The 18302-nt window shown below is 40.6% G+C and overlaps 1 long non-coding RNA gene across 1 annotated transcript; it reads left to right on the top strand.

Annotated features, from left to right (window-relative positions):
• The first annotated feature begins 10 nt into the window (after positions 1-10).
• Positions 11-10822, top strand: LOC134296552 (uncharacterized). The gene is made up of 2 exons (XR_010003348.1): positions 11-233; positions 3970-10822. It is a non-coding gene; the product is annotated as an uncharacterized LOC134296552 (long non-coding RNA).
• The last annotated feature ends 7480 nt before the right edge of the window (positions 10823-18302 follow it).

The raw sequence follows: 18302 nt of genomic DNA, 5'->3' as shown, positions 1-18302 counted from the left end.
CCGCCGCCATGATGACGACAGCGCGCGTGACGCTGCAGTCTCGTGACAGCCCCTCCGAGAAAGTCCGCCAGCGGGAAAGGACTTGTTTGTGTGTCTGTGTGTGGAACAACTGCGCATGTGCGAACGCGACTCTTATGCAGCGAAGAGCAAAGGATGAGGGAAGCGACAGAATGAGGCAGAGAGAATTAAGCCAGGAGGAGGATCACGATTTGAGGAAGAAAGTAGGCTCAGAGGTGAGGAAACAGGAAGGCCCTTTCCACACAGCTGAATAAAATCCCACATTTTCTGCTTTGAACTGAGATATATGTCAGTGTGACTGAGGGCCTTTCCAGACAGCCCTATATCCCAGAATATCAAGGCACAGAATCCCACAATATCTACTTTGAACTGGGTTATCTGAGTTCATACACAGATAATGTCCAATTTTCTGCCTTGATATTCTGGGATATAGGGCTGTCTGGAAGGGCCCTAAGGGCTCTTCCAGACAGGCCCTACATCCCAAGATCTGATCCCAGGATTACTGCTTTAAACAGGATTATATGAGTCTGCACTGCCAGATAATCGGATAAACAGCAAATCTGTGATCAGATCCTGGGATATAGGGCCTGTCTGGAAGGGCCCTGAGATAATCCAGGCCCTTTTTACACAGCTGAATAAAATCCCATATTATCTGCTTTGAACTGGAATATATGTCAGTGTGGACTCGGATAACCCAGTTCAAAGCACATATTGTGGATTTTCTGCCTTTATATTCTGGGTTATATGGCTGTGTGGATGGTCCCAAAGAGAAATGAATGGAGAACTTGAGAATGTATTGACTGAGGGCCCTCCCACACAGCTATATAACCCAGAATATCAAGGCAGAATAACCCACAATATCTGATTTGAACTGAAATATCTGAAGGCCCATACAGCCCTAGATCTCAGAATATCAAGGCAGAATATCCCACATTATCTGAGTGTGGACTCAGATAACCCAGTTCAAAGAAGATATTGTGGGATTTTCTGCCTTCATATTTTGGGATATAAGGCTGTGTGGAAGGGCCCTATGTCCACACTGCCATACATCCCAGTTCAAAGCAGATAATGTAGCATGTTATTCAGGCCTGAGGGCCCTTACAAACAGCCATATAACCAAAGATATCAAGGCAGAAACAATATCTGTTTTGAACTGGGTTATCTGAGGGGCCTTCCACACCACTCTTTATCTCAGAATATAAAGGCAGAAAATCCCCCAATATCTGCTTTGAACTGGTTTATCTGAGTCCACACTCAGATAATGTGGGATTTTCTGCCTTGATATTCTGGGATAAGGGGCTGTGTAGAAGGGCCCTGAGTCCACACTGCCATATAATGTAGTTCAATATGGAAGGGGCCTAAAGCAAAATAATCCTTTGAGGCAGGTGAAAGTGCTGCTTGCCTGGATTTGTCTTTTACCACACTTTATACTTTTAGGGTGAGGAAAGAGAAAGAATGCACACAGGCCCCTTCTATACTGCCATATAAAATCCAGCTTATATGGTAATGTAGACTCATATAATCCAGCTCAAAGCAGATAATGTGAATTGTCGGCCTTGTAATCTGGATTATATGGCAGTGTAGAAGGGGCCACAGTCGGCTTATGTATATGGTGAGAGCAGAGTATATAGACAGAGTACACACAGCTCATTACACACAAATATGTGTGTATATGTATGTGAGGAGACACATATATAAGTGTGTAATAATAATGTTATTACCCACCTCTCCACAGCTTCATAGAATTATAGTTGGAAGTGACCTCGTGGGTTATCCAGTTTAACCCCTTGCCAAGAAGCAGGAAAATCGCATTCAGAACACCCCCAACAGATGGCCATCAAGCCTTTATTTAAAAGCCTCCAAAGAAGGAGCCTCTACCACACACTGGGGCAGAAAGTTCCACTACTTAACAGCGCTCACAGTGAGGAACTTCCTCCTAATGTTCCGGAAGCCAGTGTTCCGTGTCCTAGTCTCCAGGGCAGCAGAAAACAAGCCTGCTCCCTCCCTTTGACTTTCCCTTGCATATTTATACATGACCCTCCTCATATCTCCTCTTAGCAGGCTAAACATGCCCAGCTGTTTAAACCGCTCCTCATAGGGCTTGTACTCCAGGCCCTTGATCATTTTAGTCGCCCTCCTCTGGACACATTCCAGCTTTTCAACATTTCCCTTCAATTGCGATGCCCAGAATTGGACACAGTGTGATTCCAGGTGTGGTCTGACCAAGGCAGAATAGAAGGGTATCATCACTTCCCTGAATTTAGACACTATACTCCTGTTTATGCAGGCACAAGTCCCATTGGCTTTTTAGCTTTCTACATTGCCATATAAAGTCCAGATTATCTGCTGTCATTAAGGGGTTTCGATCTTTAATATTTTTTTAAAAAAAGATTAACACCATAGCATCATAAACCGTAGATATGAGAAATAAATGTAATTACTTGTGAAAAACCAAATCTTGTAAGTGGCATCCAGTACCATAGTGTCATATACAGTATGTGTATGGCTCCTTTGTGGCTTTTTGCCTAGTCTGTACATACATATGTATATGAAAAGTATAGTCAGTTTATACATATATACAACACAAACATATGAAGCGTTGATACAGCTTATATATGCGTGCGCGCACATAAATATGTAAATTGACAGTACTTATCTCAGATTTGTTGTGGTAAAAGAAAACCCGTCTAAAAATACTATTCTGTCTTAGTATGTGCTTACGTTTGCCATATGTGTGTGTGTGCCTGTATGCATATATATATATATATATGTATAGATATATATACAGGCAGTCCTCAAGTTACGAACAAGATAGGTTCTGTAGATTTGTTCTTAAGTTGAATTTATTTGTAAGTTGGAACAGGTACATTATTTAAATGTAACTCCAGCCATATATGTATATGTGTGTGTGTGTTTGTGTTTGTGTGTGTGCATGCACTTTGAATAGCATAGGGAAGTGTTAACACCCCTGTGGTATTTGTTTTGCTGTCTCTTACCCAGTTTAGAAGATTTCATCTCATTTTCTGTCCCTGTGATGATTGAGTGTTGAAAAAATGGTTGATTGTGGAAACAAGGATTGGTGATGAAACTTCAGTGGAGACACCTTTTCCCCATGAAAACTCTTTTCAGGAGTGAATTTCCCTTCCTAGGGATAGATTTATCTTACTTCCGTTGTCATCCCCATTCTTAACTAGGAGTCATTTGAAAGTTGGATGTTTGTAACTCGGGGATTGCCTGTATACACATACACATGTACCCAAACACATATATCCATTTCCTTTTTTCCTGCTCTGTAGGACTACAGCCTGTAACAGATTTTTATGACAGCAGTCCTGTACTCATTATTTGTGATCAGTTCTTGTCGAACTCTATAAGATTTCACTTCTGTTAGACACAAAAATCATGTTCTCATGAGAATTCAGAAGTTCCACTGACAGCTTTGACAATACATTTGTACTTTTACTGGAATTGGAATGTCAAAGATGTTTGAAAAGAAATTGACACAGCTGAAAGTTTAATTCAGAATGCAGTGCAGTTGCAAAGCAACAAACAGGAGGCAAATTTCTTGCTGAACAAGAGTGCTTCTTTCTTTCCTGGAAATTTGGAAAGCACCAGCAGCTATACAGAGACTAACACTTTGATTAGTACTGCTTTAGACAACTGTTTGGGAATAATGTGAGTGGAGGGCCACTCAACATCTGGGTCTCTTTCACACTATGTCATCATAGTGTTAGGATTCTACTTTAACTGCCATACTTGCATCCTATAGAATCTTGTAGTTTATAGTATTGTGATGTCCTAGAGTTCTCTAGTTTAGAATTCTAAATACTCCAACCTAATCCGCAATTCCATAGTGTCGATACTACTCTAAACAATTAAGATTTTAAAAGTTGATAAATATTTAAAAGTGTTAACGACTGAAATGAGTAAGGGCAACCTTTTGTCTTCCAGATAATTCTGTACCTTAACTTCTACTATTCCCAGCAATTCTGGCAAGTGGTCAGCAATGGTGGAAATTGCAGTCCAACAGACCTGGCCACCAGTCAGCCATGGCCAGTGAAACTCTTAATTGGGCTTGGAAGATAATTGACAAGTTCATGTCTTTTAGCATTGGGTTAACATCCAGAATTCTGAAATCTGAAATAAAGATATTTGCTTTCCAATGGCTTAGTTTATACAAATTTGGTTTAGTGCACAAAATTGTATAGTGTTACAAACACTCAAGTTATACATGATTCTTCATGGAGAAAAGGAACATATTATATGCTTTTGTTTTATGTTCACTTTTCCCAAAAAGTACATTCTCAATTTTCTTGTAAGAGTACTGGAGATGTATGCTAATTCTTTAAATAGTCTTATCATGAACATACAGGTTGAACAGTTAGCAAATAGTCAAACACATGATAATCATGATTTGTTACTTGCTTCTCCTCACAACATGAGGCGGAGCATAACATAGTTAAAACGCATCATCACAAAAACATTCAATAAAATGCATATATTGAAACATTGTTATATAAAATGCACACACTAAGATACATGAAACAAAGATTAAAATACAATCATCATAGAATGTAAATTTCAAATTCACGGTTTAAAATTTACCAGGTATGCTAACTGGAAGAGATTCAAGTTGTATCTTGCATTCCTACAACTGATTTTGCTGTCAAATCTCCCGCAGATTATTCACAGTCTTGGTGCAGCTTATGTAAAAGTTCTCTAAGTAATGGCCACTAGTCAGGTTCTGGAGTGGTTGGAGTTAAGTGTCCACTGTAGATTGTACAGGAGAAGGTGATCCTGTAGGTAGCCAAAACCACATAGTGCTTTAAAGGCCAAAACCAACACTTTGTTCTTTGCCCGGAAGCTAATTGGCAACCAGTGGAGTGACTTTAGTGTGGGTGTAATATACTCAGTCCTGGATGTTCTTATAACAAGTCTGGCTGCTATGTTTGGAGCTAATTGGAGTTTCCAAACTTGGTACAGAGGTAGCCTAATGTAAAGTGCATCGCAGAAGTCCAACCTTGAGGTTACCGCTACCATCTTTAGGTCCTCCGATTCCAAGAAGGGGTGCAGGTGACATATCATCCAAAGCTGGTAGTAAGCACTCCTGACCATCGCATTTACCTGGTCTGACATTTGGAGAGACAAATCTAGATGCACTACAAACACAATCTTGGGGGGGGGGGGGGTAACCCCACCCAGAACTGGTTGACATGCCTCCATCCCCAGGTTTTATAATGGATATGATTAAAATTACGCAGAAATGTGGCTATATTTAGAGACATAATTATGAATTTCAGTACACTGCCATATGTATCTATATTTCTACATTATGGGAATAATGACTGCATTATGGTAACATAGAACAATGCAACGTGCCTTGAAGCTGCTACCACATTATTAAACAAATAACACCATCTGTTGTAGAATAATGTTGGTTCTAAAATAGATGGTTTTCTTAGCATATAGGTAATTTTCAAGCTGGACTACAGTATTTGTGAATTCATCAGAGGCCAGGCTGAAATGCACAGCTTCTTTATGTTATTTAAGAGAAAATAATTTCTTCTCTTCAGCACACAGTGCTTGTCAAGCTTACATGTGTATGTACCTTCAATTCACCTGTCCACCTATGAAAATTCCATTAGTTTGATAGGATTTTCTTAGACAAAGAATACTTAGTGATGGTTGGAGCATAATACATTATCAGCATTCTGATTTATTCTGTAGTTGCAGCTCAGTCTATGCTAACCTCAGATTTTCTACTAAATTTGCTCCTATCCCCCACTATTTTGCTCCTATAATCTGTGAGGAGGTTATGTTTCCATACTCTTGTTATTTCAAATGCATCTCTGTGAACTCCAGTCAATATCCTGCGTCCTTTTTTGTGAATTATGGCGTTCAGCTGTGAAACTCTGCACCTATAGATAGTATGGTTGGGTCTGATTAATAACTATAAATAACTAAATAAAAATAAAGTTTATGGTAATCATATTATAGGGTTTTCTTGGCAACATTTACTTAGATGAAGTTTGCCATTGCATTTTCACTTCAGCTTGTGACTAGTCCAAGGCCATCCTGTGGTTTCTTCAGCTAAGAATGCAGATTTGGACTGTTAGTGTTCTAGTCCAACTACTTCACATTGGCTCCATTTTGCCTACCTGGTTTTTCTAGCTCTGAGAAGGGCTTTAGGAAACCCCAACAAAAGGCTTTGGGTCTCAGTTGTGATCCATGGACCATACTTTGCCCAATCCTGGTGTGCAAAAATAGCTGTACTGCATGATTGACTGTGTAGATTACTTCCTAGAAGCAGATAATGGCAACATACTGTACTTATTCATAGGGATCTAATTGTAGTACAGAGTAAATGACAGCCTGAAGTTTGTAGAATTCTTTGAATTGTGCATGTATCATATGGTGGCTGTATCCCGTAGAAATCTAATGGGGCTGCTGATCGACTGCAGCCTCCCTACAACATAAAAATGCAAGGGCTATTATTTATTTATTTATTTATTTTACAGCATTTATACCCTGCCCGTCTCACCTGACGGGACTTAGGGCGGCTCACAGAGATTGGCAAAATTTAATTATTATTATTATTATTATTATTATACCCCGCCCCATCTCTCTGAGGGGACTCGGGGCAGCTTACATGGGGCCAAGCCCAGGCAACAAGCAATATAAAACTCAACAATAAAAACAAATCATAAATGCCCCAAAGCACCAGATCCTGTTTGATCTTGGAAGCTAAACAGAGTTAGCCCTGGTTCGTCCACCAATAAATACCAGATGCCATAGACCACTGCTTCTTAAACTGTGGGTCCTGACCTCAAATGGGGTCCCCTTAGCTTGATGTTGGGATCACTAAAACATTAGCAACAGTAAAATGTTTCAGAAGGCCACCTAGACATTTGCACAAATCTGTTACCAACAACATGCAATTTTTATTGTCGACTTTGCAGAAATTGCTTCAGCTATACTGCATAAAAAGGTAAATCAGCCTGTTTAGCAAGCCTTGCAAATGTTGGTTTGTTACCAGTAAACGTTTTGATTTCTATGGCTATTTTATATACCTGTATACCCAGGGTCACACAAATATTTCTAAGGTGGAAAGGGGTCCCAAGTGGAAAAGTTTAGTAAGCCCTGCTCTAGACTGTATTTCAGAGGAAGGAACTAGCAAAACACTTCTAAGTATTCTTCTAAGAAAACTATGAAATGTAACAAATGACTTAAGACAAGTCACACACATACACACACAGAAGTGAGCACATCCTGGGTTCTACCAGTTGTGTCAATTCCAATTTTACAAGCAATTACATGTACTGTGAAAGTCAGCGCCATCATTTGACTTCCCACCTATTACTTTCTAAGCTCAGGTTCAATGTCTTTGTTTTGCCTTATATTCTGATTTTGCGCACATGTATTTTAGTGATTAAATGTTGTTCCTCTAGTGCAGGCATGGAAAAGCTAAGGCCTGGGGGCCGAATGTAGTCCCCTGGGTGCTTACTTCAGGCCCTCCTCATTATCCCTTTCCTCTTGCCATAAGGACACAGTGGCCCATCGTGTCCTTATGCTTAAAAGATGGGGAAGGAAGGCACGCAGCAGCTGAGAGCCCTCTGAAGCACTCACAGCCGCTGCATGTCTCGCCCTTCTGGCATAACGACGTTGCAAGCGGCCGCATCTTTATGCCAGGAGGACGGCTCAAGGAAGGCATGCAACGACTAAGAGTCCTCCAGAGCACTTTCAACCACCGCCTGTCTCGCCCTCCTCCCAGCATAATGCCAAGAGGGCAACCTGAGGATTGGAGGAGGAGGATCAGGACAGTCGCTGAATATTGGAAATAACAACCTTCTTCAAGCCTTTTCTAGTAATGTTTATCTATGAACCTGTTGCTTACTGTTTCCTTTATGTATGTTGTGGTATGCAGTTTCCTTGACTCCATGGTTCTCCCTCCCTCTCTCTTTCCCTCCCTCCCTCCTCCTCTCTCCCCTTTCCCTTCCTCTCTCTCTCTCTCTCTCACACACACACATACACACACACACACACACACAAACACACACATCTCAAACATATCTGAAACTGGACTGATAAGTTTTGTACTTATGTATGCTGAACACATGAATGTGGTGAGTAAACCAAATACATTCTTTTTTTCAAAGCCTGCTTCATTTTTGTCTCTTAAATGCACAATATAAAACAAGCTGTTTTATGGGAGAGTATATATTTTGGGCACTGAAAAACACTTCTAAAGCTCTGCTGTTTTTATGCACTGGCAAATCTCTGTTTTCTAACAGATCAGAAATAACAGGTTATTCAGTCTAACAACTGAAACCATTGCCTTGCGTAATTATATCTGGTTGCATACCCCAAGAGAAGATTCTACCCTAAAGGGTTTTTGGCTTTTCTCTGAAAGGTCATGTTTTTCTTTTTAAAAGTTATGATTTCCTAAAGGTGTTTTTCCAAAAGGTTATGAATGCCATTTTCCAAAACCGCGTGTCTTGCCTTCCCCCTGGCATAAGGATGTGGTGAGCATCCGGACCTGCAGTGCTGCCCCAAAGCAAAAAAAAATTGCCTATGCCTGCTCTAATGGCACCAGATGCCGTGTGATTCTGGAAGCTAAGTGGGATTGGTTCTGATTAATCTTGGATGGAATACCCCCATTGAATGCAGGGTACTGTAGGCTATTGTCTCAGAACATTTCTTTTCTAAACAACCCATATGTTAATGGGCCACTTGAAACTGCATCCATACACATGTATAACCTAACCACACAAAGTAAGAATGTCTGTTGTCTCTTTCTGAAACATTGAGTTACCAACACCTTATACTGAGCCTGTAGGTGGCAGCAGCTGCCTCGACAGAGAGCTTCAGCCCAAATCCTATATATTTCAGCTGTTTGCTTTGCTGGGGTTTTTGCAGTGGCCACAGTGGAGACCTATGCAGAAAACTTACTCGTATGAGTTTGATTTAAAGAACAGACTGACACAATCCTTCCCCACATCAGAATAAAGAAAGCTGCCCAAGCATATTTTTTTAAAAGAAGAAAGGGAGCCCCAACTTCCAGCAGGGAGTTGAAGAACTTGAGTAATCCATCACAACAGTTGTACTGAAACAAGAAGAGAAATCGATCTTTCTCCCTTTTGGCCTGAATGTTATGGACAAGTATGTGTGCATGGAATGTACAAGAGTGAAAATTGTTGCATGCTTTTAAGAGAACAAAACTCAACATCTTTTAGGAAACAAGGTGTTATTCTCAAATGACAAGCAGAACAATTAAGCAAAACAGTTTTAATTATAAAAATGCATTTTATTTATTACCTGTCTCTACTGATGGCTCGAGGCTGGGTACAACAAATTCAAAAACAAATGAACATAAAAATACAATTAATTACTAAAATTTTAGGGAGAAGCAGCAGTCATATCATCATTTCATATAGATTTCTAGACAGAGTGTGTGTTATGTGAATTCATCTGGGAGCCAGTCAGAAAAGCCAATACAAGCAAAGTACATATTAATTTTGTGAAGATACTAAGATATTTTTTTTTGCATTAGGCCTCTAGCTGCTACATCAAACTCAGCCCATAGATCAACAGTAGAATTAAGGTACATCTTGGTGATGTAGTGGGACTACTTGGCTGCAGGATGCTTGCAAAGGATCCCATTTTTTAAAGATCGAGTTATAGATTTGAAATTGGAGTGCATGCTCAGAAAGATTGTGTTGTGACTGCGCCTTCGGGGATTATGGTTGATGGTGATGGAATTCGAAGAGGAAGAAAAAACCCTCGTGATGAGGGTTCACTGGAGGAGTTGCGCAGGAAGCGACTTAGAGAGCTATATGGGGGATCTTCTGAGGAAGATTCAGATGGGGAGATGGATGCTGAGGAACAGGTGGTGGCTGGGGAAGCGGGCACTGAATGGGCACAGCCTCCGGAGATGTCTGGGGATTTGGGGCTTATGGATACTTCTGATCCTGGGGTTTCTGCAGGAGCTGATCCCAATTGGGATGCTTGGAGAAGGGAGGATGGTTCTTTAAGTGTTCATGGGGCTAAGTGTGGGCAGGATGATTGGGACTCCGACGAATTGCTAGGTACTCCAGATCCACGAGCTCTAGCTGTGTGGAGTTCAGACTCTGAGTAGATTTGGGACACCTGGTGTTTGGGTGTGAGTGTTTGGTCACCCAGGAGGAAGGGGAATAAAATGGGAATGTTTGGCCACTGTACTTTGCGTGTGGCAAGGTGTTGCTGAGGCGCCATTGGGATCTCTGTGTTTCCATGAAGACTGAACTTGGACTATGATTTGAATCTGCTGATATCATCTAGCTTGGCTCTCGCTGTGTCTTATCGTGGACCTGTTTTGGATGACTGCACCCTCTTCGGACTTTGGATTGAATTTGACCTGGCTTCTGTCTACGCCCTCTGACTGACGGCTACTCCCGGCTTCTGACTATTGGTTTGTCTTTCGGAATTTCTGCTGCCTCCCGACCTGACCTTGGATTCTTCTGACGACGGCTATTCATCATCCCTTTGAGGCTCTCGGCTTATCTGCACCGTGGAAGCAGCTTTACTGCTTTTCTAGTTTGTTTATTTTCCAGCAATTAACTCTATTTGTTTTCCAAAGCTGAATTGAAGCGTTATTTAGTTTTTTATTGAATGCCAGCATGGGAAATTAGCGTGGCTCGTTTTTGAGTTATTATTGTCCAATCTACTCTCGAAACACTGAAAAGTGAAGTGTTTCAAGGATATTTCCTGTGTTTATGTTATTTTTTGGCTTATCTTTGGAATAAACTTTGTTTTGTATGTTAACTGGCGTCTGACTCTTGACAGATTGAATGTAAATTAATTATCTCATTCCCATTTTGAGATTCTAAGCATGTGCTTTTGCTTTCATACAGCTAAAATATCACAAGAGAATATGCAGATCTTAAGTGGATTTTTTAAAAGTAGAGTATACAAGAGTTGACTATTCCTCTATCTTATATAAGAGCCCTGAATGTATTCACTCAAAAGCAAATACAGTAGAGTCACTTACCCAACATAAATGGGCCGGCAGAATGTTGGATAAGCAAAAATGTTGGATAATAAGGAGGGATTAAGGAAAAGCCTATTAAATGTCAAATTACGCTATGATTTTACAAATTAAGCACCAAAAACATCATGTTTTACAACAAACCAACAAAAGGCAGTTCAATGCACAGTAACGTTATGTAGTAATTACTGTATTCATGAATTTAGCACCAAAACATCGTAATGTATTGAAAACATCGACTACAAAAACTTTGACTACTAACAAATTGACTGCAAATAAAAATAGAATTGCATAAAATGAACTTACAATAACAACATTGTGGGAAATTAAATCCGTAAAAAGTTCAGTCCTTGCTGCCTAGAGAAACAGCTATGGATCAGGGTGGGAGGCAGACTGCATTGGATAATCAAACCAGAATGTTGGATAAGCGAATGTTGGATAAGTGAGACTCTACTGTATAATGAAAGCATATTGTTATTATGTGCCTTCATGTCAATGCCAATATATGGTGACCCTATAATACAGTTTTCTTGGCAGGATTTATTCAGAGAAAAATTGCGATTGTCGTCTTCTAAGGGTGAGAGAGCATGACTTGCCCAAGGTTACCAACTGGGTTTCGGTGGCTGAATGGAAATCGGAACCCTGATCTTCTAGAACTTTAGTCCAGCACTGAAACCTCTATACCAGTGGTTCTCAATCCGTGGGTCCCCAGATGTTTTGGCCTTCAACTCCCAGAAATCCTAACAGCTGGTAAACTGGCTGGGATTTCTGGGAGTTGTCGCCCAAAACACCTGGGACCCACAGGTTGAGAACTACTGCTCTGTACCATGTACATCATTCTCCAGTTTCACCAGGGGGAAACACAGGGCTGATCTAATTTCTCCTTCAGGCAGCTGGCATATTCACCTGATAACCATCCCTTCCTAGCCAACAATAAAACACCCAACAATGAATTAATCCTTGGCCATCCAAAAAGGCCATGAAGTTGCCCAACTCCCTGCCTTTGTCTCTTCCTGAGAACCTCTCCAGGTGTGTCAATACCCATTGTTTCCCCAGTCAGACCCATTTAACTTGGGCTGGCTGGATGAAAGCTATCCACGCCCATCAGCCCCGAGCCCTGCCACATTCCACCCCTCCACCCCCCAAAGGCAGACCCAGAAAACAACCACAAGCTTCAAACTGAGCAATGACGGTTTATTAAAATCCCCACCATTCAATCGGCAGTATATGGCATGCCTCCACCAATCAGTGTGTGGATCATAATTTGCACCAATAATTTGCACCCAGAGCAGCAAACGTAAATTGTTTGAATAGATGTCAAGTCTATAGAAGTCCCTGTATGTATCCATTGCTTCATGTCTGATTTAAGAGTACAGACTCTCAAATCAAACCTTTTGGCAGAAGTGAATAAAAACACTGGCGCTTGCCTTCATCCAGCTGTGTCTTATTTTGGAGTGGAGCGCAGGTACACTGGGAACTCAAACTGAGCTGAAATCACATAACACTACAGCCATTTCAGCCATCTCTCTCAACTTAATGGTTAGAAACTTTGTGGAGGGGAGCCACAGAAACCACATAATTCTGCCAGTTGAAGCTATGTGGACAGGCGGATCCTGGCCAAGTACCTTGGTAATAGAAGCCTATGCAATGTATATAATGACATGGAAGTAACATTATAAATGACTAGTGATTTGTAATTCTTTTTCTCAAAAGTCAAGATATAACTGGATTGCTGTGAGTTTTCTGGGCTGTATGGCCATGTTCCAGAAGCATTCTGTCCTGACGTTTCATCCACATCTTTGGCAGGCATCCTCAAAGGTCATGAGGTGTGTTGGAAACTAGGCAAATGGGGTTTATATATCTGTGGAAAGTCCAGGGTTAGAAAGAACTCTTGTCTGTTGAAGGCAAGTGTGAATGTTGCAATTGGCCACCTTGATTAGCATTGAATGGCCTTGTAGCTTCAAAGTCTGGCTGCTTCCTGCCTAGGGGAATCCTTTGTTGGGAGGTGATAGCTGGCCCTGATTGTTTCCTGTCTGGAATTCTCCTGTTTTTTGAGTGTTGCTCTTTATTTACTATCCTGATTTTAGAATTTTTTAACAGTGGTAGCCAGATGTTGTTCATTTTCATGGTTTCCCCCTTTCTGTTGAAATTGTCCACATGCTTGTGGATTTCAATGGCCTTTCTGTGTAGTCTGACATGTCCAGCATTTCTGTATTCTCAAATAATATGCTGTGTCCAGGTTGGTTCCTCAAATGCTCTGCTATGGCTGACTTCTGTGGTTGAGTTAGTCTGCAGTGCCTTTCACGTTCCTTGATTTGTGTTTGGGCAATGCTGCGCTTGGTGGTACCTATGTAGACTTGTCCACAGCTGCATTGTATACAGTAGACTAATACAGAGGAGAGAGGATCCCTTTTGCTCTTTGTTTGACAACGCAAAGAGCACACTTTTTGTCACTACGCATTACATTCGGCAGCAAATACTTTTGAGGGTTTCAGGGTTTTCAAAACTGAGGTTAGATTCTATGGCACATTAACTTTGATGGGGCATTAAACTTGAGTAAAAATTGGTATATTGAAGAATAAATGTAAGAATGATTTAATTAGCATTACACATTTCATCTTAAATTACAATTTTATGTAATTGTCCCTACGCAACAATACACTGCTCACATTGTTGAAGCATAGACTTTCAGACCTTACTTAAAATTTCTCATAATTTTGTGACACTTCTCTGTGACTGGGCTCTTTAATCCTCTTAAGGGTGTATACATGTTTTTAAAAAACATTGTCAAAAATTCAAGAATGAGGGAGGGGCAGTGTGTGTGTGTTGCATGAGGAAAGGAGAGGATTCCTCCTTTCCCCATACCACACTGACAAAAATCCATTTGATCCCTTCTTGGTGATCTGAAGATTTCATTTTTCACCATTGTTTCTCTCTCTCTCCTAGTTGTCAGCCAGTTTTGATTAATGCTGGTGCTTGTTAGCAAAAAATAATCAGTTATAATCAGTAATCTTCCCCCTCCCCTTTACATTTTTATAAATTCCATTATGTTGTTCCTCTCTTCCTCCCATAACTGTGTGGATGATAATTATTGTAATGAACTTTTCTTGATTTTCCTCCCTCTATGTTGGAAATGTCAGAGATGTAATCATGATGCAAGACGGTCGTGTTAAGGAACACACAAAGGGTGCAATCCACCATGCCCAGCTGCTGCATGATTTCTATTATTTCTGATAAGCACATTTAGTTGCTGCGCATGATCTCAAAGGCTTCTCAAATGGAGAAAAATATGTGTATAGAGAGTGGAATGTTTGTTTATTTATTTATTTATTTATAAACTGCTTTGTGTAGACATTTCATAATTTGTTATCAAAGGCTTTCATGGCCAGAATCATTGGGTTGCTATGAGTTTTCTGGCCATGTTCCAGAAGCATTCTGTCCTGATGTTTTGCCCACATCTATGGTAAGCATCCTCAGAGGTTGTGAGGTCTCTTGGAAACTAGGCAAGTGAGGGTTATATATCGGTGGAATGCCCAGAGTGGGAGAAAGAACTCTTGTCTGTTGGAGGCAAGTATGAATGTTGCAATTGGCCACCTTGATTAGCATTGAATGGCCTTGCAGCTTCAAAGCTTGGTTGCGTCCTGCCTGGGGGAATCCTTTGTTGGGAGGTGTTAGCTGGCCCTGATTGTTTCTTTCTGGATTTCCCCTGCTTTTTCCGTTTTTTCCCCTGTGTTTTCAATTAAAAAAACAGTCGATACATGAAAACAGGAGAGCTATAACCTCTCACTGTGAAGTGGGTGGCTCTAATGTTAGTGGGGTAGTGATTATATTCTGTGTTTTAGTCTGAGCTTTAAAGGAGCTGTCCAAGGTTCTCAGTCTCCAAACTAGCTTCATTGTTTTGGATAACTCCTTTGAAATGCAAATTAAAAACCACAGCCACTTAATTGACCCACTGACATGTAAGCCACCCATCTCCCCTGTCTCCATCTCAACATTTAGCCAACATAGTCTGGAGGGTCTCTGTGGAGTTATTGTTCAGTTCCAGTAGTAAGCCCTGTGTAACCCAGCTGGATGGTAAGAGTGCTCTGCTGTTTTAGCGAATTTCTAGGAGCCAAACGGGGATTCCAGTTCATGTTAATTATGCATCCAGGGTGGCAATTGTTCGGTATTAATTAACGTTGCCATGAACAAGTGTAATTTTGTGTACATGCCACAAGCACAATAAGGGGCTTGTTATCCAAATTTGTTAATGTGATTGAACAGTGTGGGATGAGATGGAGGAAAGAGATGCATCCAACATTCCAGTCTATACTGGGGAATTCATTTGCTGTTTGTATCATTTAACTGAAGCCAATGGTATTACCCCATGAAAAATGGGTTAGTAGAGCACAGATGAATATTCATATTGCAGGGTGCCCTTTCCAGGTTTTGATGTTTGCTGGTGTTGGCCAGTTCAGCTTCAGTTTATACCATGTGGCTGATTCACAGCCAAACAATCATGTTCCAGCAGCTCCAAGTTCTGCTGCCAACAAAGCTACTTAGGAAAGCAACAGCCATTTTAATCAGATGCATATGTCACAGGCTCAGAGCAAAAGAGGGACATTTGGGTGAGGGTTAAGTGTAGGCTTGTATAAATGCTCTACGGGCACTGGATCATGTCTGATCTTGGAAACTGAGCAAGGTCGGTACTGGGTAGTCCTTGGGTAGGAGACCACCAACAAATACCAAGAGCTGTAGGCCATATTTCAGACAAAGAAACTGGCAAAATCACATCTGAATATTGCTTGTCTTTTAAAAAATCCTTATGAATTTCTTGAGGTCAACAAGGTCACTTGAAGGTGCTTATACACACATACACGGAAGTTGATAGAGACTGCCAAATGAAGAGTCCTTTTTTAAAAGTACTTCCTCTACTTGTTAGGTCCAGGTTGAAAAAGTTAATGCAAAATCCTGAAATTGTAGGCATTCCTGTTGTCATATGCCATGTGTTACCATTCGGAACCATGCACTTCAGCATTTCATGGTACAGCCAAAACAGACTCCTCCTTCTAACTTGCAATTGCCTTAAGTTTTCAAAGCAGGATGGGAACCATGGAGGCCTTCACAAGTTGTTGAACTATAAGTCCCAATAATGCCAGCCAGCATGGCCTCTGGTGAGGAATAGCCTCCACCGCTGTCTTAAAGGTACGTGTGTCCTCTTTGACACCAGTTGTTTTCACCTTTGTCTCATAGTTGTCATGGTTGATTATTTTTATAATGTTTTTACTCTGCTGATTTTAATTATTTTAATTAGATTGTCTATATGTTATTATGTTTTTTTTTATTGTGTTTTAGCTTGTAATCTTTGTTTATGCTGGGCTGGGCTTGGTCCCCCTGTAAGCCGCCCCGAGTCCCTTCAGGGATATGTTGATATAAAAATAAAGCTATTATTATTATTATTATTATTATTATTATTATTATTATTACCTCAGGTTAGCTAAATTCTATTTGGAGCCTGGACTTGTTTACTCAGTTGCTGTTTCCATCCGTTTTCGCAATCAGTATGCCTGGAAGCAATTCCTGTCTTCTTGGTCAGCCCTTTCCTGATCCATTTTTGATCATTGCAAGGAACCACCTCTGTGATATCACAAGTTTGGCCAGAAAATTACAAAAAATCATTATATTTTTCTAACTTGGGGATCTGATTTGGGATATCTGAAACTGACGCATACACATTTTTTATAGTTTTAACTAACTGTCCTTTAGGGTGCTATGTTACATCCATGCATACATCTCACGTACACGCACACACACACACTTTTTGCAAGCTGGTTGTTTGCTGGTCTCATGGGCTGAAATTCCAAGCTGGGTGCTTTGGCCAGGAGCAAGGTTTCTATCCTTCCTCACCATACAAGGATGGGTTAAGAGTACTCATAGGATCTTGAAATTGTTGACTAATGTCCTGATCACATCATTCTGTCATACTGTCATAGCAGTAGTTTGGTCCTGCTTTTGTCTCAACTGCATGAAATGATGCCATGGTTCTTCCAGTGCTGTTGTGCCATACAATCATTGGGAACATAATTTTTTAATGTTGAAAATAACCTGTCAGTGACACTCTTTTCCACTATGATCTAGTAGCCGGTTTGAATGTGGGTGCCTCATTCCACTGCATTGTGATTAATGGGTACAGTGTGGGAGTGTTTTCGCCGTCTCTCCCTTGAGCATTCCCAAGGAAATCTTCAGCAGGGAAACACAGTAGCTTTTGGTTTACATCCTCAGATTTTTTTTCTCATTTTTATATAAAGACTTTGGTATTAATGCTGCTGTATTGACCTATTGGCCATTTAAAATCAATGTCTTTACTGCATAACATGAGCTTGTTTTTAAAATATTTATCCACAGTTTTCCTGCCACCAACCACAGTGTTACATTTTGAAAATTATTTTTATCTGATAGGCTAATAGTGTAATAACGGCAGGACATTCTGCCATAATGTTATTACTGCATAATTGCAAATGAAGTGATTTATGGAAATGACTTTTGAACAGGACTCTTCCTGTGCCACCTCTCAAAATGTGAAATCTGGGCAGGGATGGCCGCACTGTAATGATACTGTGCTGTGATCATGTTATTATGGCTTAATGAGTATGAGTGAAGCAGTTTTGAACAGGAGAACCTGAAACAACTGACTAGTGAAATAAGGACTCTTGTTTTTCACAGGAGAAAGATATCAAAAATGATGTGGGTGTAGACTATTTCTTTTCCTGTCATCTTTCAAGATGGGAAATTTGGACAGTGATAAGTGTGCTGTAATAACATCATGCTGTACTAGCTTTAGTATGCCTATTTTAAAAACTATCGAAGCAAACCAGTGCCAAGTCATGGGGTGGGTGGGGGGAATGAGATGATAATAACGCCATTAGTTCACCTGAAAAAACTATGCAAAGCATACAGTTACACCACAAATGGGGCGAGGGTGTGATACACACCATTAGCAACAAGCTGTCACTGTGAATACAGCTGAAGCTGTTTTTAAGAAGTTTAACCTGGCATAACAACATGGTCCAAGAGCAACCAACTTAATATTCTTTCTCTCTTCTGACTGGGAGGGATAGCTGTGCTCATCAGAATCTGCACGGCAGATCACAGCAGTACACTTTGTATCTGCTGGGTTTAGTTCCAAGTCCCCAAATCCATTGATGCTCATTCTATACAATACAACTCCATTCTGTACAATTGTGTGATAAAATGAGGTCCCTTATATTAAATGGTAAAATTG

Source organism: Anolis carolinensis, chromosome 2, assembly GCF_035594765.1.
Source record: "Anolis carolinensis isolate JA03-04 chromosome 2, rAnoCar3.1.pri, whole genome shotgun sequence".
In the NCBI taxonomy this organism is placed as follows: Eukaryota; Metazoa; Chordata; class Lepidosauria; order Squamata; family Dactyloidae; genus Anolis; species Anolis carolinensis.
The sequence above is the reverse complement of the archived record's forward strand: the minus strand, read 5'-3'. Positions and strand labels throughout refer to the sequence as shown.